Source organism: Schistocerca piceifrons, chromosome 7 (genome assembly GCF_021461385.2).
Source record: "Schistocerca piceifrons isolate TAMUIC-IGC-003096 chromosome 7, iqSchPice1.1, whole genome shotgun sequence".
Classification (NCBI taxonomy): Eukaryota; Metazoa; Arthropoda; class Insecta; order Orthoptera; family Acrididae; genus Schistocerca; species Schistocerca piceifrons.
In genome coordinates this window covers 271,979,743-272,004,653 of record NC_060144.1, presented here as the reverse complement: position 1 = coordinate 272,004,653, position 24,911 = coordinate 271,979,743, and the positions used below count along the sequence as shown (strand labels likewise).

General features: G+C 43.6%; 1 protein-coding gene across 2 annotated transcripts in view; it reads left to right on the top strand.

Annotated features, from left to right (window-relative positions):
* Nucleotides 1-24,911, top strand: part of LOC124804620 (transmembrane protein 53) — a 206,484-nt gene that overhangs the window by 55,603 nt on the left and 125,970 nt on the right. The window contains exon 1 of one of the 2 annotated variants that reach the window (XM_047264826.1): nt 10,067-10,091. The exons of the other annotated variant lie outside the window; for it this stretch is intronic. The gene's annotated coding sequence lies outside the window, so the exon portion shown is untranslated. Of the gene's footprint in view, nt 1-10,066; nt 10,092-24,911 lie in introns of those variants that run through there. 2 annotated transcript variants of the gene reach the window in all.

Sequence of the window (24,911 nt, the reverse complement as noted above, 5' to 3'; positions counted from 1 at the left end):
CCCACGGGCAACAAAGGTTGCCCATGCCTGATCTAGTCTCTTGCAAACACACCTAATGAACGACGTCGTACAACCCATCCTCGTGTTCAGTGGTTACCCAGAAAGTAGCACATTCGACACACCACCCCGGGAAGCGGTTCCGTTGGAGGCGTTGCAACGGGACCTGGCGTGGAAGTGAAATTGCTTAATCACCTTGTAATTAGATTCTGCTGACGGGGTTCGTTATGGCGTGCCGTATCACGCAAACGCAGAACTGCCGCTTTCCCGGTAGTGGCCCTGCGGAAAACAGGGCACTCGCCAGAAATCTGGCCGCTCTGTAATCTCGCGACGCGTCACGCCAGCTAGAGCGTCAAACGTGCGCGTCTGTTTTCACGAACGAGATAGTGCATGTCTTTGTCAGCTATCACTGACACCGGGGCTGAGACTAGCAAAAATACGACGGAACGCGAAAGCTGCTGTAAGCGCTGATTAGGGAATATCTTTCGTTAGGAGAAATGCCAGTATTCCCACTTGTTTGGTTCTGTCTGTCTTTCTCTATCTGAATTACTTTCGTTTTTGCTTTGTCTATCCTTAAACCATATTCAGTGCTAAGTATGCAGCCCTTTCCTTGAAACAGATCTTCCAGGTCTTAGATCCGGCCATCTGTGGAAGCCAGCATTGCTATGTGTTCTCCTTGTACTTATATTTCTCCCTTAAAAATTTTCTGTAATTGCTCCTTTGCCATACTGATAGAATTAGAGTGCTGATAAGCTGCTACTCAGTCTTTCACCCTTGTCCCACAGACTTGTCTTAATTGACCTTCCACTTTTCTTACACCCACATGGATTTTGTTGACGTGTTTTTTCCTGTCTATATAACTTAGCCGAAATCTTCTAAGGGCTATAACACCTTCTTTCACCTTACACTGTCGAGTTTTTTCTCAGAGTCCAAAATTCTAGAAAGATATCCTGATTTTTCTTCAATCTGTCGTCCACTGCCAACTACAATGTCAGTATTGTTGCTCTTATTCATAAATTTAGACAACATTGTCTATGGAGAGCCGCAACCTGATGCTATATTGAAGATAAAATGAACAGTCGAGGCCGGCCGCTGTGGCCGAGTGGTTCTAGGCACTTCAGTCCGGAACCACGCTGCTGCTACGGTTGCAGGTTTGAATCCTGCTTCGGGCATGGACGTGTGTGATGTCCTTAGGTTAGTTAGGTTTAAGTAGTTCTAAGTCTAGAGGACATGACCTCAGATGTTAAGTCCCATAGTGCTTAGAACCACTTGAACCATTTTTGAACACTCGAGATGGCAATAAAATTTGTTTATTGTTATTTAAAAGCCATTTTCAAAACTTTTGGCCCCTACGGCTTGAGCTGACCGCTCCTCGGTTTTCTGGTGATGCTACGACCGTACACTGCAGTGCAAATATTATTGCAATCTCAACTGTTCATTTTAACTTAAATTGTTGCTCTTATACCTTTCCCCTTCCTGAAACCAATGTGATCTTTGTCCAGCTTCTTGTCAACTTTTCTTTTTATTGTGTATATTAACTCTTGTCAGCAGTTTACTTGAGTGAATTACCAAACTGACAGCCCGATAGTTCCTCGTTTATTTTGATGTGCTTTCTCTGGTAATGTGTTAATAGCGCTTTTCTGGAAATCTGATGAAAAGTCATCTGTTTTATAGACCTTTGGCACCAACCAAGAAATTCTAGTTCTTAATCTCCCAGAGATGTAAGTATTTCAGGAGTATACCATCGACTTCTGCTGACTTGTTTCAGCTCAAATCATTCAGTGCTCGAACAGATTAGTCGACATGGAAGAAATAAGTAATCTAGTAATGTTACTTCCTCCTCTTCTCGATAGCACAGGTCTTCCATGTACTCTTGCCTCCTATCTGCCTTTTCTTTTACGTTTGATACGAGGGGTTCCATATGAAATTCACGGAGTAACATCTTTATATGTTTTACTTCTCCAGTGTGCATTTACTTACCCTGTGCAATGTGTCGGTTATTCCTATTTTCATATCTTTCTCAATATCCTGGCACGTTTCCCTCACCAATTCTGATTTAAAATGTTTCCTTTTCCTGTTAATTTCACCCTAGGCAATTTAAAATCCTGTTTCCCAATCTAATTCTTAAAATTTCGGTTATTTTCTTCTTCCACCCGTATGGCCGTGTTTTTTCTTCAGTCAACCATCGCTTGTTTCTTCACTGATTTCGCAATTGCCCTGCCCAGCATAAATATTACTTCATTCTTCATTAATTTGACTCCCTTTCCAGTGAAGTACTCGACACTTCTACTTGACCTTGATCACTGCTTCAGAGAATTTCCATTTCGTCGCATTCCATCCTAAATTTTCAGTATATCATTGCTCGTTTACTCCTTTTTCTTTACCCTCTAAAATATCAGCCTGCTATTCATCACTACTAGGTATCTATCAAAGCCTGTGTCCACACATCAGAATGCTTTGTAGTCAAGAATTTCATTTCAAAGTCTTTGTGTAAACTTGATACCTTACTACCACAGGTCCCCGGGCGCTAATGACCATAGCAGTTTTGCGCCCTAAAACCAAAAACAAAACAAAAAACACAGGTCCCATGGTGGCCCACATGAATGCCCCCATAGCTTTATACTGACCCGACAGTCTGCATCTGTGACGCGGTCCATGTTCCGAGCAGCCGCTCGCCTGGATGACGTTTTCTCATCCAAAAGCACAAGAGGAGAAGATATACTTCGAAAAGGCCAGCACACTTCAGTTTTAAGAGAAGATCTCACATGTGGTAAATATGCAAATGAGTCCACATCTCTCATATGCTAAAATTGTGCCGAACTACTTCATTCACAGTTCGCCAACACCATCTCTATCTGTAATTCAGTTGTTCATTAGTGCTCACAGGACACTGATCTTCGCATTGAATGCAAGTATCTCATAATAACAACTATCAGAGTTGTTGACCTAGTAGATAGTGTCGAGGTTCCATGTGTCTTTTCGCGGATGATGCTGTAGTATACAGAGAAGTTGCAGCATTAGAAAATTGCACCGAAATGCAGGAAGATCTGCAGCGGATAGGCACTTGGTGCAGGGAGTGGCAACTGACCCTTAACATAGAAAAATGTAATGTATTGCGAATACATAGAAAGAAGGATCCTTTATTGTATGATTATATGATAGCGGAACAAACACTGGTAGCAGTTCCTTCTGTAAAATATCTGAGAGTGTGCTAACGGAACGATTTTAAGTTGGATGATCGTATAAAATTAATTGTTGGTAAGGCGGGTGCCAGGTTGAGATTCATTGGGAGGGTCCTTAGAAAATGAAGTCCATCAACAAAGGAGGTGCCTTACAAAACACTCGTTCGACCTATACTTGAGTATTGCTCATCAGTGTGGGATTCGTACCAGGTCGGGTTGACAGAGGAGATAGAGAAGATCCAAAGAAGAGCGGCGCGTTTCGTCACAGGGTTATTTGGTAAGCGTGATAGCGTTACGGAGATGTTTAGCAAACTCAAATGGCAGACTCTGCAAGAGAGGCGCTCTGCATCGCGTCGTAGCTTGCTGTCCAGGTTTCGACAGGGTGCATTTCTGGATGAGGTATCGAATATATTGCTTCCCCCTACTTATACCTCCAGAGGAGATCACGAATGTAAAATCAGAGAGAGTCGAGCGCGCACGGAGGCTTTCCGGCAGTCGTTCTTCCCGCGAACCATACGCGACTGGAACAGGAAAGGGAGATAATGACAGTGGCACGTAAAGTGCCCTCCGCCACACACCGTTGGGTGGCTTGCGGAGTATAAATGTAGATGTATATGTAGTTGTTATTTCTCAGTTTGAGCATCGTCAATTGCCTTTGGCATAAGCGCTCACAAGGTCTTTATTACATTAGTGGCTTCCCTAAAATTTGTGAATCACTTTCACAAAAGCAACACTCTTTGAAATGGCAAGCCATTTCCTTCAGCAATAACGTTGGTCTCAGACAGCACAAAGTGTCCATTGCCTTCCTTTCTTCTGTATTCAACCCAATATGTAGAATGCCAGAAGTTTTTCAGTTGGCACTGAATCTTCTTTTCCTCAAATAACGAAAACAATCCCTAAATATGCAAATATTAAAAGTGCTACGTTCAAAGCAACAAGTGCAAGAGACAAAAAAGCTAATTTCCTAGTGATGCACCGTTGTGGTAATGAAGAAAAACAGTACGAACTTGTAGATACATGTAATAGTAACAAGAATTCTTTGTACTTCATGTCTCTAGATCACAATATGGGTAATTTCTGTCACAGAACCAGATTTCATATCCGTCTCGGCGAATTAAATCTCCACTATGTTCTTATCCCTATCCTCAATAATTTGAACAGAGGCCTCTTTCTTCAGTTCCACGCATCGTTTGTGTCGAACGATGGAAACAAATTTTCCCTATGCTCATTTCATGGCAACTAGCCTGTAAATTAACGTACCGCGTATTTCGGTAAACACGTATAAGCTGTCTGATGAATTTATAAATTCTAACAGGTAAGTGTTTTCCAATAAAAAAAAAAGCCAACACCAGATTGTGGCTAATTGCTGTTGTACACTGTAAACATTCTGTATCTCATAACAGCCATGGTTCTCCGATAATTCCATTATCTGACAAAATAGTATAAACGTCTTTTGTTAAGGAGTATAATTTTTCAAACATTTTTTCATTTGATTTTTGTTAATTACCCAAATGATAATTAATTAGTAATACTTGCTTATTATGTAGAAGAACTTCAACTCCAATTAAATAAAATTAGCGTCTTTAGTAAAGAGTTTAAACTTACAAGATAAAATCTTCTAGGTTGTTAGGCCACCATTATGTTCCTCTTCAGTTTATTCCACACAGTCGATGTTTCGAACCTTCTGCAGTGATATTCTTTACGATGTTCTGCTGTTCAGTTAGAATGGTTTCCAAAAAACGAAATTTATAGGCACTACCAAGAAGAGAACAGGGAGCAGGGTTGTCATTGTGAATGTGATGTACTTAAGTCAGAAAATCAGACGCCTACTAGAAAAATGGGCTCATGATAAAAAACTGAAACTGACACTGCAAAAACTCGCATAACTGACGTGTAATCACAGCTTCCAGTCTACCACAGATTAGTGAACTGTAAAGTGTTGTTTTACCTGTACTGGTGTATGGAGGAGATTCCTGGATGACGAAAACCTCAGCTATGAAGAGGAAGAAGGCGTTTTAAATGTAACATTGCTTCCGTCCAGACCCCGAAACTTCTGTGACGCCGTGTGAAGTACTCTTGGCGAGGTGGGCCGCACGAGACAAATTGCGCAATTTGTTGCTCCGCAGTCTTCAGGCATCCATTCACAGCATGAATGGCCACCAGCTCGAGCATGCCGACCTATCCGACTGTGTGTGGACGCTGGCGAATGCTTTAGTGGACCCTAGCTTTCTTCCCTGACGAATTGCGGACTGCCAAGTAGTGGGTGGGACTAGTACGTAGAGGTCCGCTGGTGGAACAGATGGTCTGCAGGTCCATCGCCCATACTAAGGCGAACAGGGTGGGCATACCCACTCGGCGGGCAAGTCAGCACACTCGTCCCCCTGTGTATGGAGGCCTTTAGTCGGAAACGTTTACTGACGGACCAGGATTTACTCTCTGCACTGTTAAAAATTTAGTGTCAGTCTAAATAAGGGTCACCTGCCTCACATTGACTGGCGAGACAGAGTTAAAATTGTCACTAGTCCTATACCACTAGTCAGTGCCCTGTAGCAATCCAACTACTTTCAAAAGGCTCTCAGACTTGACTACAGGATTGGAAAAATAGCACAGTAGACATTACTATAACGTCTCTAACCGGTTCCTAGCATCTCCTCAACATACAAAACAAGTAGTAGTCTATAGTTAAAAAGCAGGACACACACAAAATCAAAAGTTTCCACTGGAACTAATGAAATGTGTTGTCTTCCATAAAACCTCACCAGGTCCGCCTTGTCATTATCAAACACTGCCTCCAAGCAGCTGATGACTCCACATTCCGATATGAGGCCCCTGTCCACCTGACAACTGCTCACTCGTCAAGTACCCTTTCTCTCAAAAACCATAAAATAGCTGAGCTCTTTACATCAGCTGGAACCGGTTTTACTCTGCTTCAGTAATCTACACACATTTTTTTCCTGTCTTGGCCGCAGTTTATTATTTCCGATTACACGTTTAAGCACTAACAAGAGGAGCACACTTACCTGTCATCAGTTTCGTCCAATTTTATGATATATGCAGGGCTTGGCCAGAAATCAGTGACAGAAATGGTTGCTCCAGATAGCCAAACATTTAGAAAACAGCATTTTCAGCACGGGTATGGCAGGGCTTGAGCCATCTACATTGACGTAGATTATTGGTAGCAATTAGTGCAGTGGAGAAAGTGCGGAATAGTTATCCAAGGATCGCGGGTTCTAGTCTTTAGACAGAAATATTTTTTCTGTTTTTGTCAATTTTCACATTACTTACATCGAAATAACTCCCAATATTTTGTGTTTATTAAGATTTTGATGAAAGGCAAGAAAAAAGGAAGGCAATGGAAAATTTGGCATTACAGGGACTGTAAGGTGTACATGAGAACTACTTATACAAAATTAAATACTTTTATTATTGTGTAGTTGATATTCATCGTAAAAACATGGAAAGCAGTACTTTTATCGGCATCTTGCAAACATTATAAGCGCGACATTTTTACAGTTGCGTGGTTGTTTTAAAGTTTCTATAGAAAAACAAAATAGTTTATACTCATAAAAGGTTCTCTTTGATGGAACAGTTTGGCGGCAAACCACGCGTAACGCAACATTTCGTCAAATATTGGTGAGGATATCTGGTGATGTACAATGGAACGTATTTTGATGCAGTCTTCCCCGGATACGAGTCTTTTTCCCTCTCGATGAGATAAAATCAATTTCGAAGGTTTTTGATCAAATTCGTTACCTGACGATAAAAACAGACATCGTAGGCCTGCAACAGCGGAGTGCATTTGAGAGGAATCCTACCTTTGAATTTTATTTGCAATCCCAAATTTTCCTATGCCTTTCCTTTTCATGCCTGATATGAAAATCTTGCAAATACAATATACTGATCGTTATTTCGATGTATTTGCTGTGCAAGTAACGTAAAAATTAAAATTAAAAAAGAAAAAAGTTTCAGCAATGGAACAACAGGTTATCGTTCTGTAGTGTCTCCGCTACACTAACCGATGGCTAAGACTAGGCTAACGTAAATGGTTCGTGCCTCGCCCAAATAGAGCCAAAAATGCTATTTTTTTGTAATCGCTTGTCCATCTGGAGCTCCCATTTCTGACACTCTCATTTTTGGCCAATCCTGGCATATACCACAAATTTTAACGAAATTGGTGACGACAAGTAGGTGCGGTGTCCTTGCCAGCCACCCTCAGGTCTTTCGACTAATCTCCCAATATACTTCATTTTGACTGTAATGGCTGTTCCATATTTTAATTAATTATTGCCGAACAAAAAGGCTATAGAAGAGCTCTTTCCGGCGTCACTAATCCCACACTGGTATCCATGAATATAAGTAATATAAATACAAAAATATGGTTGCTTGATTTGAGGAAAGCATACAAAACTGCTGTATGGCGATCACGAAATTACACTAGAGTCACAAGAATGCAAAATAAAATACTTTCTTTTGTGGACTGGCAAGACAGCCAATCCACGAGGACGGGAGGCGAAGGGCACGCGTTTAAGCTCACGCAGGATGGCGTGAGGTTTGGAAAATGACAAGGAATTGAGACTAGCAAAAAAGGTACATAGCTGCTGGAATACTTAACTTTAATCCATAATTGGTGAACATCGGTCTGACGGTACATGCATCCCAAGATAAATAGCAATTGATAATGGCGCCTTGCTAGGTCGTAGCAAATGACGTAGCTGAAAGCTATGCTAACTATCGTCTCGGCAAATGAGAGCGTAATTTGTCAGTGAACCATCGCTAGCAAAGTCGGCTGTACAACTTGGCGAGTGCTAGGAAGTCTCTCTAGACCTGCCGTGTGGCGGCGCTCGGTCTGCAATCACTGACAGTGGCGACACGCGGGTCCGACGTATACTAACGGACCGCGGCCGATTTAAAGGCTACCACCTAGCAAGTGTGGTGTCTGGCGGTGACACCACACTTTCTGATTCTCCGCTTGCATGAACCTCTTAAATCGCGTGTTTCAGTTTTCCGGAAAATAAGAAGATGGATTGTTTCAAGAGTAGAACATGAAAACGGTGACAATCCTGCTGTGTTGGGTATCTGAAAAATCTCCAGTGATCCGGACATTGGCAGCATGATCATAAAATTGATTATCCTTTATTTCAGTTATGCTTTACTCAAACATTCCATTAATGAGCGAAAGAACGCCTCGAGGTGCAGAGGAAATCAATAAATTAGTTACTATACTAGCCAAATATTTAAACACGAGGACGTGCTGTAAAATAATGCCTCGGAACATTCTACATCTTTATTCTTCATGTCTACATTTTTATTTCTCAACTTAGTAACCCTGGTGATAAACACATTTCTCACAATGAGAGATTAGTTTGTTGATCCTCTCACTGTAGAATGTTTCACTTCGTTAACGAGGCCACACCTCTCCTTGCACCGCTTTATCCCTATCAAAAGGAAATCCTCTAAGATGTTCTTGAAATTTGGGAAACAGATGAAAATTGGATGGGGCCAAGTCGGAACTGTATGGAGGATGATCGAGGACAGTGAACCCAAGGCATCGGATTGTTGCAGATGTCGCAGCTCTCGTGTGTGGTCTGACATTGTGATGCTGAAGATGAGGGCGCTCCATGTGTGTGCGAACTCTTAGAATTCGCAACTCGATTACAGCATACCCTTTCTCATGCACTGACGTAATTACATTACACATCGCCATGTTACAGGCTACATTTCGGAACCTTCTAGCGACAGTGCTGCAGATTTGTAGACATAAAGAATAAAGATGTAGAATGTTAATGATGGTTATTTTATTTAAAAAGCTTTAAGACTTTTGACATAAAAATTTTGTGGCATTAGTTTCCAGCACGTCCTCGTATTTAGATGTTACGTATAAACTGATATTAAAATGTAGACTGCCACTAACATCTCAGTATAAAACGAAATGCATTTTTACATATGTAGTATCTGAAGTGATGCATTACATACTAGCATTTATGTTAAAAGTCAGTGTTATAGAGATATGTACTGCAAGTATGACAATGTATTTCCTCCACAGGGCTTGAATATCATGTGCACTTACGGGTGCTACATGTGGTCTATGTAGACAACACAGGTACAAGTAGGGCCTACAAAAATGACATATTTGGGTAATGCATGCAACCAAACTTAGTGCTGTTAATAGTCGCTCGATGATGCATTCTATGCTACCACGCGCCCTGATTTAATTTATAACGCCATGGCCAAATGTTAGTTCATTCGAATTTCACCGGCAATATCTCGTGCAACGCATATTGCCATTGTATACATTGCATTTTTGAACATAGTGTTTAATAAGAAATTATATATTTCATCTCAGTGAGTATTTTTTGTGTATTTCCGATGTTCCCTAAATTATTTTACGTATAACTGATGGCAAACCTTCTTTAAAATAACAATAAAGTTGGACTGCTGCATTTGGAGATGGTGCCCAACCACACAATTTGCCCCGGGCTCAGTCCTGGCTCTCAGCGGCCTTCGAATTTCAGACGATGCAAAGCACAGGAATCAGCAGGCAAACACCAGAGTTCTACCCCCAGGTTGGATAGAGATCACTGATAACACCAGCTGAGAGTAGAGAGTAACTTCCAGTAAGGAGGCGGGACTTAGAAGAAGCTACTGATATAGACAATAGGTGCCGTCCGTGGCCCCGGTGACGTCATGAAGCACTTGGGGCGAGATGATTACGGCTGCTGCCCGCTGCCGCCCCGGGACAGAGTTCGCATCCGCGCCCGCGGAAAGCCGCGCTCTGCGCATGTGCGACCTTGAGTCAGCCGGTCAGGCGGGCAGCCGCGAATCGCGTGACGCACCACGCGTCCAACACGTGGTCGGCGCAGGAAGCGATGCAGGCGACGCGGCGCGTCGGAAGTTCAGCAATTGACCGTACTAGTAAGTAGGGGCTGCAGGCTGCGCGCATTGCGTGGGAAAATTCCACAGCGCACAGTTCCCATTATGTGCAGAGCGGCGACGGCAGCGGACAGCGAGCGGTAGCACAAAAGACGTTGGCGTTTTCAAAATCTCTGCGCTATTCCTCCAACGTACAACAGAGCTCATACTACGAAATCGTCAATATGTTTCGAGAAAAGAGGTTACGATGAATATAAACGAAAATAAATCAAAGGTTATGAAATATGTAATAAATAATTCTAGTGTAAAAGTTAGACTGTCTATATCTCTTGAAGCAGCGTTAACTCACAGCGCACACATTACCCCAAACTATACGAGGTGCATTCAAGTTCTAAGGCCTCCGATTCTTTTTCTCCGGACGGGAAAGAGATAGAAACATGCGCATTGTTTTAAAATGAGGCTGCGTTCAGTGTCAATACGTCCCAGAGATGGCAGCACCGTACGGCAGATGGGATTTTATCGCCAGCGGCGAGAATGAGAACTGTTTTAAATACTTAAAATGGCGACGTTTTCCTTACTTGAACAGCGTGCAATCATTCGTTTTCTGAATTTGCATGGTGTGAAACCAATTGAAATTCATCGACAGTTGAAGGAGACATGTGGTGATGGAGTTACGGATGTGACGAAAGTGCGTTCGTGGGTGCGACAGTTTAATGACGGCAGAACATCGTGTGACAACAAACCGAAACAACCTCGGGCTCGCACAAGCCGGTCTGATGACATGATCTCGAATGTGGAGAGAATTGTTTTGGGGGGATCGCCGAATGACTGTTGAACAGATCGCCTCCAGAGTTGGCATTTCTGTGGGTTCTGTGCACACAATCCTGCATGACGACCTGAAAATGCGAAAGTGTCATCCAGGTGGGTGCCACGAATGCTGACGGATGACCACATGGCTGCTCGTGTGGCATGTTGCCAAGCAATGTTGACGCGCAACGACAGCATGAATGGGACTTTCTTTTCGTCGGTTGTGACAATGGATGAGATGTGGATGCCATTTTTCAATCCAGAAACAAAGCGCCAGTCAGCTCGATGGAAGCACACAGATTCTACGCCACAAAAAAAACTTCGGGTAACCGCCAGTGTTGAAAAAATGATGGTGTCCATGTTCTGGGACAGCGAGGGCGTAATACTTACCCATTGGGTTCCAAAGGGCACTACAGTAACAGGTGCATCCTACGAAAATGTTTTGAAGAACAAATTCCTTCCTGCACTGCAACAAAAACGTCCGGGAAGGGCTGCGCGTGTGCTGTTTCACCAAGACAACGCACCCGCACATCGAGCTAACGTTACGCAACAGTTTCTTTGTGATAACAACTTTGAAGTGATTCCTCATGCTCCCTACTCACCTGACCTGGCTCCTAGTGACTTTTGGCTTTTTCCAACAATGAAAGACACTCTCCATGGCTGCACATTCACCAGCCGTGCTGCTATTGCCTTAGTGATTTTCCAGTGGTCAAAACAGACTCCTAAAGAAACCTTCGCCGCTGCCATGGAATCATGGCGTCAGCGTTGTGAAAAATGTGTATGTCTGCAGGGCGATTACGTCGAGAAGTAACGCCAGTTTCATCGATTTCGGGTGAGTAGTTAATTAGAAAAAAAATCAGAGACCTTAGAACTTGAATGCACCTCGTAATCATTCAGGACTTGATAATGAGAGCTCTTAGTGACTACCAGCAAACTTTACACGTAATTTGAAACCTTTTTTAAAGTTTGTCTCGCTGTCACCCCAACAAAATAATGAAAGGGAACAATGACGGCTCATGCAAAATTTTACCAGTGTGCTGCAGTGTGGTGGCCTATTGCCTTTCGACTTGCAAGGCCAGTAATGGTAACTAAATTGAATATTTAATTTTACACAAGTAAACTGAACTGTTTAAATGGATTTAAATTTTATAACTGATTGTTTAACGTGGTGAGGAATACAAGAAAATGAAAAAAAAAAAGAATTATAGTTGAAGCGGGGATCAAATCGGAGTCAACGAACCGCCAGTGGGTACACTTGACCACTGCACTACCGAGCCAGTGTGTAAACTGCTGCTCAATCCATCATCCTCTACAGGTTACCTTTTGCTACAGCCCACTCAGGCGAAATATTCTAGGGTCTTGAAATGGACATCTACCTGCATCTACTCACATAGTTTAAGCAGTTCAGTGAGCCTCGTTCTATGCCCTCTTGTTACATTTACACTTGGAGCAGATATACCTTACTCTTTAAGTCTCTTTATCCTTCAAAGATCTACCGGGACAGGGCATTTTTTGCAGATCTACAGAAACGCTTTCATACTAAATTTCCTTTTAGACTCGTTTTTTACCTCCGTCACCAGTCTTTTGACGTACAAAGGTAGCTATCGCAACTAAATGTAATACAGTAATTTTACGTATTTAAATTGAATGTTTGAACATATCTAAACTTTTTAATTGAGTATTAGCATTGTCACGAATAAAATAAAATGGAAGAAAAAGTATGGTGGCGGTGAGAGTTAAACCTGTGCTGGTGAACTGCCAGTTAGTCACCATGACCACTTGGTCACAGTGCCGTTACATCAACTGGTCCTCTACAATCCCTCACACGCAAGAAAAAGAAAAATACTGACCTGGTGCTGTGAGCAATGTAGCTCTCATAGTGTGGAAGTTACCGTCTCACATCAGAGGATGTGCAGTCGAAAACACAGCTACATTCTTTCTCTGAATTGTTCGTAGCTCGGCTAACCACTATTTCAACACTTGGTACTGGTTTCTAGTTATCATGGAGAGAGCACAATAAAACATGTTTTCGTCGGTTTTATTTGCATACCAGCACACATTCGAAGAGAAATAGAATAATTTTAGTGCTCTTTCTGGCTTGCATTCGAATAGATATGGTATAATCTTAGTTTGGTTTCCACCTCACATTTGAAGAGAAGTGGCACAATTTTAGTGTAGTATTTAAAATGTGGTGTAGTACATTAGCACATAACTGGTCACCAGTGAAAGGAAAAAATTTTATCGCTTACATTTTTGCTGTTCATACAGTAAAACTTCACCATCAAGTATGCTGTTTTAATTTATTACTTATTTTCTACAAACTCTATTTCCAACTAATTTTGCAGACACTATCCTCAAATACCATTGAAAGTAGCTACAAAATTATATCATTGTGCAGAACATAGTTCAGGAGATATTACATCATAAACAGTGAGATGGGCGTTCGATTCTTTAAACCAGCGGAATTACTGTTAGTGGTGAAACAGTGAAAGCAGTCGATTAGTTTTGCTTTGTGGGCAGCAAAATAATGCGATAGCCGAAGAAGAGAGGCTATAAAATGCAGGCAGTCAACAGTAAAAGAAGCGGTTCTGAATAACAGACATTTAATGTCGAATATACTCGTAAATTTAATTGTTAGGAAGACTTTTCTAAAGATATTTGTGTCGAGTGTAGCCTTCAACAGAAGTCAAAAGAGGACGATTAGTGGTTCTGACTAGTAGAGAACAGACGCTTCTGAAATGCTGTGCTACAGAGATCGAATAACTAATGAGGAGGTACTGAGTCAGACAGGGAAAAAGATGGTGGCCCAACGCCAATGAACTGTTCTTACAGCGCACATGAAGCATCAAGGAATCGTCAATTTCATAATAGAACGATACGTGAGGGTTAAAATTGTAGAGGGAGGCAGTAGCAGGTTGAAATGGATGTACGTTGCAGTAGTTACTCACAATCAGAGGTTTCTAAAGGGAAGATTAGTGTAGACGGCTGCACCAACGGCAAAGACCAGAACACACATTTCTGAGTCACCTGTAACAACGCAAACACAATACTACACCGGAGAAGCATTTATCACAGTCATCCACGCGACACAGGTACACATTTTTCGAGCTTCGTTAATAGGCTGTAAGAGTGCAACTGCAAACCACCTCCATTTGGTCGATGTCGAGGAATGTAATGTGGGATTTCCGTGTTGTTCTCAATATTCACGTGTCGAGTGTGTGATTAGTCTTGAAGTTCGATACAGGATTTCACTCTTTGTACCACGCTAGTCTCTGACATAACGGCTGATAATAGTTGCAGAGGTGATAAAAGCTATCAGAAGGCTATGCAGAACATCACACAGACTGGATGCATCATTGCAACTCCGTCGCACTAGCATCCTAGAGTGATGCTAGCACTCTAGTTGACCACTGATACGTTTGACGGTAGTACCGGAGGTGCGGCTATCATATTCCTCTCGCGACAGTTAACGTCGGCTTATAATCCGGAGCCGCCACTTATCTTTCGTGTAGCTTCTCGGTTCTTCAGCGCATCCGTTTGTAGTGAGTGTTTCATTTTCCGTTGATCATTTGCACGACGAACCGTAATGATGTGAAAAGAGTCGTTTTATATTCCCATCACAAATTATTCTGTAAAAATGCCTACATGCTGACCATTTACAAGTTCTTTCCTTCTTTCTTCAAATATAAGAAAAGCAAAGGAAGACATACATATGTGAGTCAGTAATTTCTACCCACCATCTTTTATATAATACAATAACAGAAATTCTTCTACAGAATAGGAGTTGTCAAGAAGAAACTTTTTCAGTTTATGTTAAAATTTTAATTTGCTGGTTGAGACATTTTATAATTTCAGCTGGAGCATTGTACATTCCTTTTTGTGTTAAAGATAACCTTAATATAGAATGTCGAATGTCACTTTTCCTTCTGGTAATATAATTATATGTATTATTATTCATTTTGAACTGCAGTGGATTACCTATACCAAACTTCATTGGGGAGTAAATATACAGGGTTGTCCAAAAGTCCGGAAACACCCTCATAAAATTAAAATGGAGTAGCAAACAAGGAAACAGTCTCTACACACGAGGAACGGGAAGGGGGAAACTTTATAGGCTATGCCACCAACATGGCGGCCATCTTGAAAGCCACCATCTAGGATTCAACTCCCAAATTTCAAATGGAAATGTGCTCATGTGACATATCGAACAGATAGAGAATTTCACCAGAAAAACAATGCCATTGTAATTTTAAACATAGCTTTATTCGTTCTCGGGCAGCGGTGGGATGCTCAGCAGCATGTGTGTTATGTGCCGAAGAGACATTATGCCGATGCTACACAGTCCCGAGAGACCACCAACAGTCATAGGAATGGCTCGATATGTTGTCCATTATGTTGGATTGTTAATGCTATCCTCCAAACCCAGTCCTGATGAACTTTGACCAACACATCTGGCTGAATTTGACCACACCCATCAACAATGCGCTGCTTTAGATGATGCAAATCCCATATATTCACAGAATAAACCAGTGCTTTGACATGACCCCAAAGATAAAAATCCGAAGGAGTCAAATCTGGTGAACGTGGTGGCCACTCCACAGCACGACCAAACCACTTTTGAGGGAACTGCACATCCAGATATGCTCGAACATTGTGCCCATAATGTGGTGGAGCCCCATCATGATGGAAGAATTCCGGAAATGTCCCGTCCTCCATTAACAACGAGGGAAACACTTCTTCATCCAATAACCTCAGATAATCGTTGGCTGTTAACGTACCATCAATAAAAAAGGCCCAACGACTTTGGTACCCGACGCACCACACCAGACCATCACTTTTTGTGAGTCGAGCATTTTGGAAGCATCAATCCAGTGCGGATTTGTGTCAGACCAGTATCTGTGATTCTGTTTGTTCACCTCACCATTGATAAAGAAATTGGCTTCATCACTGAACAGCACCCGATAGGGGAAACGTGGGTTTATCTGCAGCTGCTGTGTCATCCATTCTGCGAACTGTACCCAACAGTCTGGGTCATCCTTGTTCAGGTGTTGGAGCAGATGAATTTTGTAAGGGTGCCATTTGTGCTGCGATAAAATTCGCAGTATGGAGGTACGGCTATCCGCGACGAGTACTCCGTTGAGGACTCTTGATAAATGATGGCAACACACTCACTGTTGTTGCTTCATCGGTGGCGGATTTTGCTCTTCCAGACTTAGGTTTATCTGCGACAGAACCTGTTGCTCGGAATTTGGCCAAAAGCTTGGCAACTGCGCTATGGGTGATGGGCTGTCTGGTTGGGTGACGACTGTTGAAATCCTCAGCGATGACCCATGTGCTTCTTTCTCCTGATATCAAGATGATTTCAATGCATTCTTCATGTGTTAAGGACATTTTGTAACCTGTAAATAAGGAAACAATGATTAAAACGTTAGCATGAGTAAATGATACCTAACAGTTAAACACATGTAATATATCAGGCATGGGATAGTCACTTTGCACCGTTTCAGACTCCATTTTATGACTTCTCAGTACGTAATACTCACGGTGCCAAGCGTCCCACTGCTGCCGCAAATAATTGGCTTTAACCTGAGAATGAATAAAGCAATGTTTAAAATAACAATGGGATTGTTTTTCTGGTGAAATTCTCTATCTGTTCGATATGTCACATGACCACATTCCCATTTGAAATTTTGGAGTTGAATCCAAGATGGCGGCTTTCAAGGTGGTCGCCATGTTGGTGGCATAGCCTATAATGTTTCCCCCTTCCCGTTCCTCGTGTGTAGGGTCTCTGTTTTCTTGTTGGCTACTATGTATGGATTTTATCAGGGTGTTTCTGGACTTTTGGACCATCCTGTACTCTTAAGCAGCAATCTGAACGCAAAAGTCCTCAAACGGATGTCTACAAGATCAATGTGGATACGCATTACGTATTAGTCTTACAACACGTTTTTGACCAGTGAAGACTTCCTTTCTTAAGGATGAGTTGCCTCCGAAAATTATTCCATATGTCATTATTGAATGGAAGTATGCAAAACGTCAACATAATGATTTCTCTCTCGCCAGGATTAGCAATAATTGTAAGTGCAAATGTGGCTGTAGTAAGTTGTTGTAGGAGTTCAAACTGTGTTTCCTTTAGTTTAAATTCTCATCAATGCGGACACCAGAGAATTTTGGAGCTGACTCCCCATTTATTATTGACTCACCATGTGTTACACTTATGTTAGTGTAGTACCTCTAGAGGTTCTAAACTGAATATGATGTCTTTTTAAATTTGGGAGTGAGACTATTCGCAGAAAACCAGTCAATGATTCTTTTAAGATCATTTACTATTTCTTCTGTTGCTGAATGTATGCTTCGATTGATTACAATACTAATGTCATCCGCAAAAAGAACTAATTTCACTTGTTGTATATTAGATCGTTTACATGTAAGAGAAACAACAGCGGGCCTAAGACTGAGCCTAATGGAACGCCGTACCTGATTTCTCCGCAGTCAGAATAGCGTCCCCGGAATAAAATGATTTAATTACTAAGTACAGCTTTTTGCATGCTCTGGTTAGATATGACACTATCCTTTAGTTGGCTATACCATCAGTTCCATAAAATCTTCATTTGCCTAGCACAATGCTGTGATTCATACAGTCATACACCACAGATAGGTCGCAGAAAATACTAACCGACAGTATTTTGTCATTTAATGCTTGTAAAATCCGGTGACTGAACATGTACATGACGTTGTTAGATAGAGCAACTCTTCGGAAATCCAAATTCTGATTTACTGAGGATATTATTGTTGCTGTGGTGGGATACTGTTCTTGAATACTCCACCTTCTCAAAAATCTTCGAAAATGATGTTAGCAGTGAAACAGGTCGGTTGTTATTGACAGTTCTCCTACCATCTTTATTATACAGAGAGGTTTAAAAATGGCATAGTTCAGTCTCTCTGAAAAAATACTTTGAGTGAGTGATGCATTACGTAACTCAGGTAAGACAAGACTTATTACACTGTCCAGTCACTTCGTGACCAACCTGAATAAATTGCTTAAGAATAGATTCATACTTGTACTGATGCAAAGTGTCTTACTGAAGGACGATATCACGCAGAGAATGCCACAAAAGCATTCTCCGGACCATAACGCTACGTCCTCTGGCCTTGAAGCTCCCGGTGATTGTTGCAGAGTGTTTGCTTCCAGAGGTTTCAAGCCGTACACGGATAAAACGTGATTGGTCTGAGAAGGCCCCCCTCACCACTCAGTGAACGTCGAGTTGTTGTTAGCATGCAAATTCCAGCCTTGGTCGCCGATGAACAGCAGTCAGCATGGGTGAATGAACCAAGCGCCTGTTGCGAAGGTCAATACGCAGCAACGGTCGTTGAGGAGACGCTTTTTGTAGCCCCTTGGTTCATTTGGGCGGTCGGTTGCTCAACAGTTGCATGTCTATTCGCCCGTACACGTCTTCGCAGCCGATGTTCGCACCTGTGATCTATCGCCTGTGGTTTGCCAAAACCGCCTAGGCACCGGTTTTGCACCATATACACTCCTGGAAATTGAAATAAGAACACCGTGAATTCATTGTCCCAGGAAGGGGAAACTTTATTGACACATTCCTGGGGTGAGATACATCACATGATCACACTGACAGAACCACAGGCACATAGACACAGGCAACAGAGCATGCACAATGTCGGCACTAGTACAGTGTATATCCACCTTTCGCAGCAATGCAGGCTGCTATTCTCCCATGGAGACGATCGTAGAGATGCTGGATGTAGTCCTGTGGAACGGCTTGCCATGCCATTTCCACCTGGCGCCTCAGTTGGACCAGCGTTCGTGCTGGACGTGCAGACCGCGTGAGACGACGCTTCATCCAGTCCCAAACATGCTCAATGGGGGACAGATCTGGAGATCTTGCTGGCCAGGGTAGTTGACGTACACCTTCTAGAGCACGTTGGGTGGCACGGGATACATGCGGACGTGCATTGTCCTGTTGGAACAGCAAGTTCCCTTGCCGGTCTAGGAATGGTAGAACGATGGGTTCGATGACGGTTTGGATGTACCGTGCACTATTCAGTGTCCCCTCGACGATCACCAGTGGTGTACGGCCAGTGTAGGAGATCGCTCTCCACACCATGATGCCGGGTGTTGGCCCTGTGTGCCTCGGTCGTATGCAGTCCTGATTGTGGCGCTCACCTGCACGGCGCCAAACACGCATACGACCGTCATTGGCACCAAGGCAGAAGCGACTCTCATCGCTGAAGACGACACGTCTCCATTCGCCCTCCATTCACGCCTGTCGCGACACCACTGGAGGCGGGCTGCACGATGTTGGGGCGTGAGCGGAAGACGGCCTAACGGTGTGCGGGACCGTAGCCCAGCTTCATGGAGACGGTTGCGAATGGTCCTCGCCGATACCCCAGGAGCAACAGTGTCCCTAATTTGCTGGGAAGTGGCGGTGCGGTCCCCTACGGCACTGCGTAGGATCCTACGGTCTTGGTGTGCATCCGTGCGTCGCTGCGGTCCGGTCCCAGGTCGACGGGCACGTGCACCTTCCGCCGACCACTGGCGACAACATCGATGTACTGTGGAGACCTCACGCCCCACGTGTTGAGCAATTCGGCGATACGTCCACCCGGCCTCCCTCATGCCCACTATACGCCCTCGCTCAAAGTCCGTCAACTGCACATACGGTTCACGTCCACGCTGTCGCGGCATGCTACCAGTGTTAAAGACTGCGATGGAGCTCCGTATGCCACGGCAAACTGGCTGACACTGACGGCGGCCGTGCACAAATGCTGCGCAGCTAGCGCCATTCGACGGCCAACACCGCGGTTCCTGGTGTGTCCGCTGTGCCGTGCGTGTGATCATTGCTTGTACAGCCCTCTCGCAGTGTCCGGAGCAAGTATGGTGGGTCTGACACACCGGTGTCAATGTGTTCTTTTTTCTATTTCCAGGAGTGTAGTTTAACCGTGGCGATACACGAATAGTTAACAAATTAGTCTTTTCGGAAATGCTTCCATCCAATGATCATGGACTTTCGACGTCCGATAAATCACTTCGTTTGCGCATTACAACGACTGCACTGTTTTCCGCGTCCCACCGTAGGCTTTATACACCCCTCACTGCTAGTGCTTCTGCTACCTACCGTCTGTGAGTGGTTACTGCGCGTTAACGGCGAAGATAGGCGGCGGTCACAATAACGTGACTGAACCGTGTGTGGAAACAAATCTTTAGCACTCGATTGGAAAAGCCATCAAATCCAGATGAGCTTTTATTTTTGAGAGAATATATAACTCTCTTAATTTCAGAAGGAGAGCTTGATGATACGTTAATATGACTGAATTTTATGAGCTCTGCTTTTTCGACATAATCCTGTAATTTTTCTCTTGAATTGTTTGTCCGTATATTTTCTACTATATTTAATAAAAGATTATGAAATTCATTTGTTTCCTTTAATTAAGTACCCTAGTAGTACTGGGTATAGCATTCAGGTCTTCTGTATGTCAGTCAGAAACACTGTCATCTGAACCACGGAAGGAAGTCCTCAGGTATGTACAAGTCGGGGAGTGCCTCGATTTATGGCATCAGACCATACAGGCTAAGCAGGCAGGCCCGTTCAAACGAATCATCTCGGCATTTGCCTGAAGCGATTTGGAGAAATCACGGAAAACCCAGATTAGGATGGCAGGACGCGGGTTTGAACCGTCGTCCTCCCGAATGCGAGTCCAGTGTGCTAACCATTGCACCATCTAGCTCGGTAATGAGTGGAAGCACTACGACCACTGCTCACCACGAAATTAAATGCCGCCTGGTGGCTGTGCGCGTATGTGACACGACACGATAAGGAAAGTGTACATGGTGCAATGACAATCAAATCAAGACCCTAAGCTGTCTACAGGCGTTGATATACATCGACGGGGACAGTTGAAAATGTGTGCCCCAACGGGGACTCGAACCCGGGGTCTCCTGTTTACATGGCAGACGCTCTATCCATCTGAGCCACCGAGGGCACAGAGGATAGTGCGACTGCAGGGATTTATGCCTTGCACGCCCCCCTGAGACCCACATTCCCAACTTAGTGTCCACACACTATATTCGTAGTGTCCCTGCCCACTACACTCATTACTCGCGGTAGACAATCTTTCCGAGTCCCGTAAGAGTTCGGGCAATGCGTGTGCATCCAGCACAGGAGGAGGTCAATGGCCGGTTAGCCTTAACTGTATGAAGATGGAGAACAGATACCATCTTCGTATAGTAAACAGGGTGGTCAGAAATAGTCTGGAAAGCTTGTAAGGGTGTTACAGAGTAGATTGTGCTGAGAAATAATTGTTACGGAAAAAATTCTATACGTTGCGCAGTTTTCTAGTTAATTAGCATTGAAATTAGCCTACCATGCCGGCGCGAACAAATTCAAGTGGCCCCCCAGAGACGGTGTCAACAAACGTGGCCTTCGTATGCTTCTCTAAAACCGAACAAGAGGACGATACAAAAATTGGACAAGGGGTAGTAGCAAGTATCGAATCCGATCCAAAAGCTGACCAGTCTCGTGCGCTGTCATCTACGCTATAACAACTGACACTAATTTAATTGTATCTGGCGGGCCGCTTGAATTTGCTCGCGCAACGGCCTGATTGGCTAACTTCAATGCTAATTAACTCGAAGTATTTTCTTGTCAGTTATTTCTCAGCAAAACCTACCCTGAAACATCCATACACACTTCCCAGCTGTTTCTGACCACCCTGTACAAGCGCAGCATGGACGAATGAGGAACCATTCTAGCGACGATACGGGACTCAAATAATGAAAACTGCTGACATAAGCGACTTTGACAGAGGGCCGACTGCTGTGGCCCGCCGGAAACGACGAAGCTGATGATCTGTTGTTGTGCTACTGTCGTGAGCGTCTGTGGAGTTTGGTTAAGGTGCGGTGAAACGACGAGCGGGCGACAAGGCACTCCTCATCACACAACGTTTAGGATGGAGGCTTGTCGCTCTGCAAAGCAGCGCAGTTGCTGATCTGTGGCAGGTCTGACGACAAAGTAAAATACTGGTGTAGCCACAAGTGGTTCAGAGCACACCTGTCATTGCACATTGTTGAATATGCTGCCCTGCTATGACGACCTCTACCTGTCCCCATGTTAACCCAATGAAATCGTCAATTACGACTGCAGCGGGCATCGAGATTGCACCTTAGCGCAATAGAAACTTGTCGCCTGGTAGGATGAATCACTTTTCTTGCTACACCAGATCGATGATCGTGTCCGCATACGCTGGCACGTAGACGGACGGCAGCCCCAAGTATGCTCCGCTCCATGGGCACAGACCAGGTAGGTCAATATTATACTTTAGTGGATATTTACCCGCTCTTCCATGGCAACTATGGCAGTAATCAAAGACAGGAAGACAGCTGGGAACTACATACCCGTAATTGCGGGCTATCTGCATCACTTCATGATGTCTTTCCCGACGGCAGCGTCACCTTCCAGCAGGATAAATGTCCGCTTCGCAAGTTCAGAATCTGCTACAGAGGAGCTTGACAGTGAAACTCACGTCCATGTCTTGGTGACCGAATTCGACAGATGTGAACTCAATACTGCCGGGCGCCGGATCCGCGTCCATGAACCGCTGCTGCGTAATTTACGGGCTTTGCGTTGCCTGAGCGTAGACTTCTGGCACCACATACATACGGAAACATACCAAAGACTTGTCCGAAGGCAGACCTACACGCTATTAAGCAGGTGGTCAGTATGTTTTAGCCCATCAGCGAAGCCGGCCTGTGTGGTCGAGCGGTTCTAGGCGCTTCAGTCTGGAACCGCGCGACCGCTACGGTCGCAGGTTCGAATCCTGCCTCGGGCATGGATATGTGTGATGTCCTTAGGTTAGTTAGGTTTAAGTAGTTCTAAGTTCTAGGGGACTGATGACCTCAGAAGCTAAGTCCCATAGTCCTCAGAGCCATTTGAACCATTTGAACCATCAGCGAAACTGTATATTGTTTTCAAAACCTTTTGTCATCTCAATGATCCTTTAAAGTTCGCCAATGAGAAATTTCTACTGTACACTACTGTACACATACTTTATCACTTCTTACTCGCGTTTCTCTTCCGAAAAAAAAAGTTCAAATCTGTGTGAATTCCTAAGGGACCAAACTGCTGACGTCATCGGTCCCTAGACTTACACACAACTTAAACTAACTTGTGCTAAGAACAGCACACACACCCATGCCCGAAGGAGGACTCGAACCTCCGCCGGGACTGACCGCGCAATCCGTTGACATGGCACCTCAAAAGCGCGGCCACACCGCACGGCTTTTTCTTCCGAATTTGGCCAACTATGTACCGCGTGAAACTCATGGCTTTTTGGTCTTTTTTCCTCTCTTCCTAGAACCCCCTCCTTCTTTCACTTTTTTCTTTCTCTCCTCCCCGGAAACAAAATGTGTGGATCTCCTCGTTAGTAATTTTTCTTCAAATGATTTTATGCTGTTCACTTTGCTTCTGAGTTCTTCTGTTTTGGGTCACCTCTAGTGTAATAGCAGTTTCTTGTGCATCTCTTTTGACCTCTTCTGTCCACTTAGAGATGGACTTTAATGATGTGATGTAACTAAAGATAGTTTTGCTCAGTCAGAATTCGTATATTCTTGTTAGGTGTCCATAAAACTTCAACCATCGTTTCCGTGTTGTCAGTTAGATTTTTGGTGTACTTAGAGAGTTCCTCGTTTTTTCTGTTCTTCCAGGTTATATCAGTAGTCTTATGAGGTCCCTGAATTTTCCTGAGAATCTCCGCCGGCCGGAGTCGCCGAGCGGCTCTAGGCGCTACAGTCCAGAACCGCACGACCGCTACAGTCGTAGGTTCGAATCCTGCCTCGGGCATGGATGTGTATGATGTCCTTAGGTTAGTTAGGTTTAAGTAGTTCTAAGTTCTAGGGGACTGATGACCTCAGAAGTTAAGTTGGTTGGTTGGTTGGGGGAAGAGACCAAACAGCGAGGTTATCGGTCTCATAATATTAGGTAAGGATGGGGAAGGAAGTCGACCGCGCCCTTTCAAAGGAACCATCCCGGCATTCGCCTGGAGCGATTTAGGGAAATCACGGAAAACCTAAATCAGGATGGCCGGACGCGGGATTGAACCGTCGTCCTTCCGAATGCGAGTCCAGTGTGCTAACCACTGCGCCACCTCGCTCGGTCAGAAGTTAAATCCCATAGTGCTCAGAGCCATTTGAACCATTTTGAACCTGAGAATCTCTCCTTCCTTCCGTTCGATTTCTTGCAACTGTCCATTTTTATTTAGAACATGTATCGAGTACTTCAGGCTTTACAAATGAATTATAGCGCCTGATTTTGGCCGTGTAGGATATCGCTCGTTTGTTGTGCCTGTTTGTTCGTTAATTTTGAAGCAATGTCTAATTTTCTGGCTCTTACTTTACTTCCTCTTCATCCCGTCCACTGATTTGCACCCACTGTCATAAGGATTTGAATTTCTGTCCTTTTAATCTGACCTTCTAATCTTTCTCTCCAATTATTTCTGTAATTGATGTCTGTGTTCCATTTACTTTGTCTATTCATATGAGACTCTGAGATCCGTTTTTCCAGTGATTTCATTTGAGATCTCCAGCATTCTTTGCGCAACTCTCCGGTTTCTGGCTAAAAGGGCGTCATCGGCAAAAGCTAAACACCTGATTTACAAGTTGTTTCCTTTCTTCTCAAGGTGTATTCCACTTATTCTTTCCAACTGCGTCACTTATTGTTTCCAACTGCGGAATTTCTTCCCACATTCTCACTATTCTCCACGACGACATTAAAAAGAGCTGAGGATAACGTGCCTGACCCCCTGTCTTTAGTTCAAAGGTGCTTAGAGATTTCTTCAAAAAACTTAACTTTCCAGATGTTTTCTGCCAGGGTTGTTTTACGATTCCCATCGCTTTTCTATCAATTTAGAATTCCTTTAAAACGTTAAATAAAACTTGTCTCTTTGGAAACCAGCGTGATACTTATATAAGATATATGTACACATTTACAAATTAAGATAATATTCGTGTTGATTTATTACCGTTGCGTAAGTTTTGCC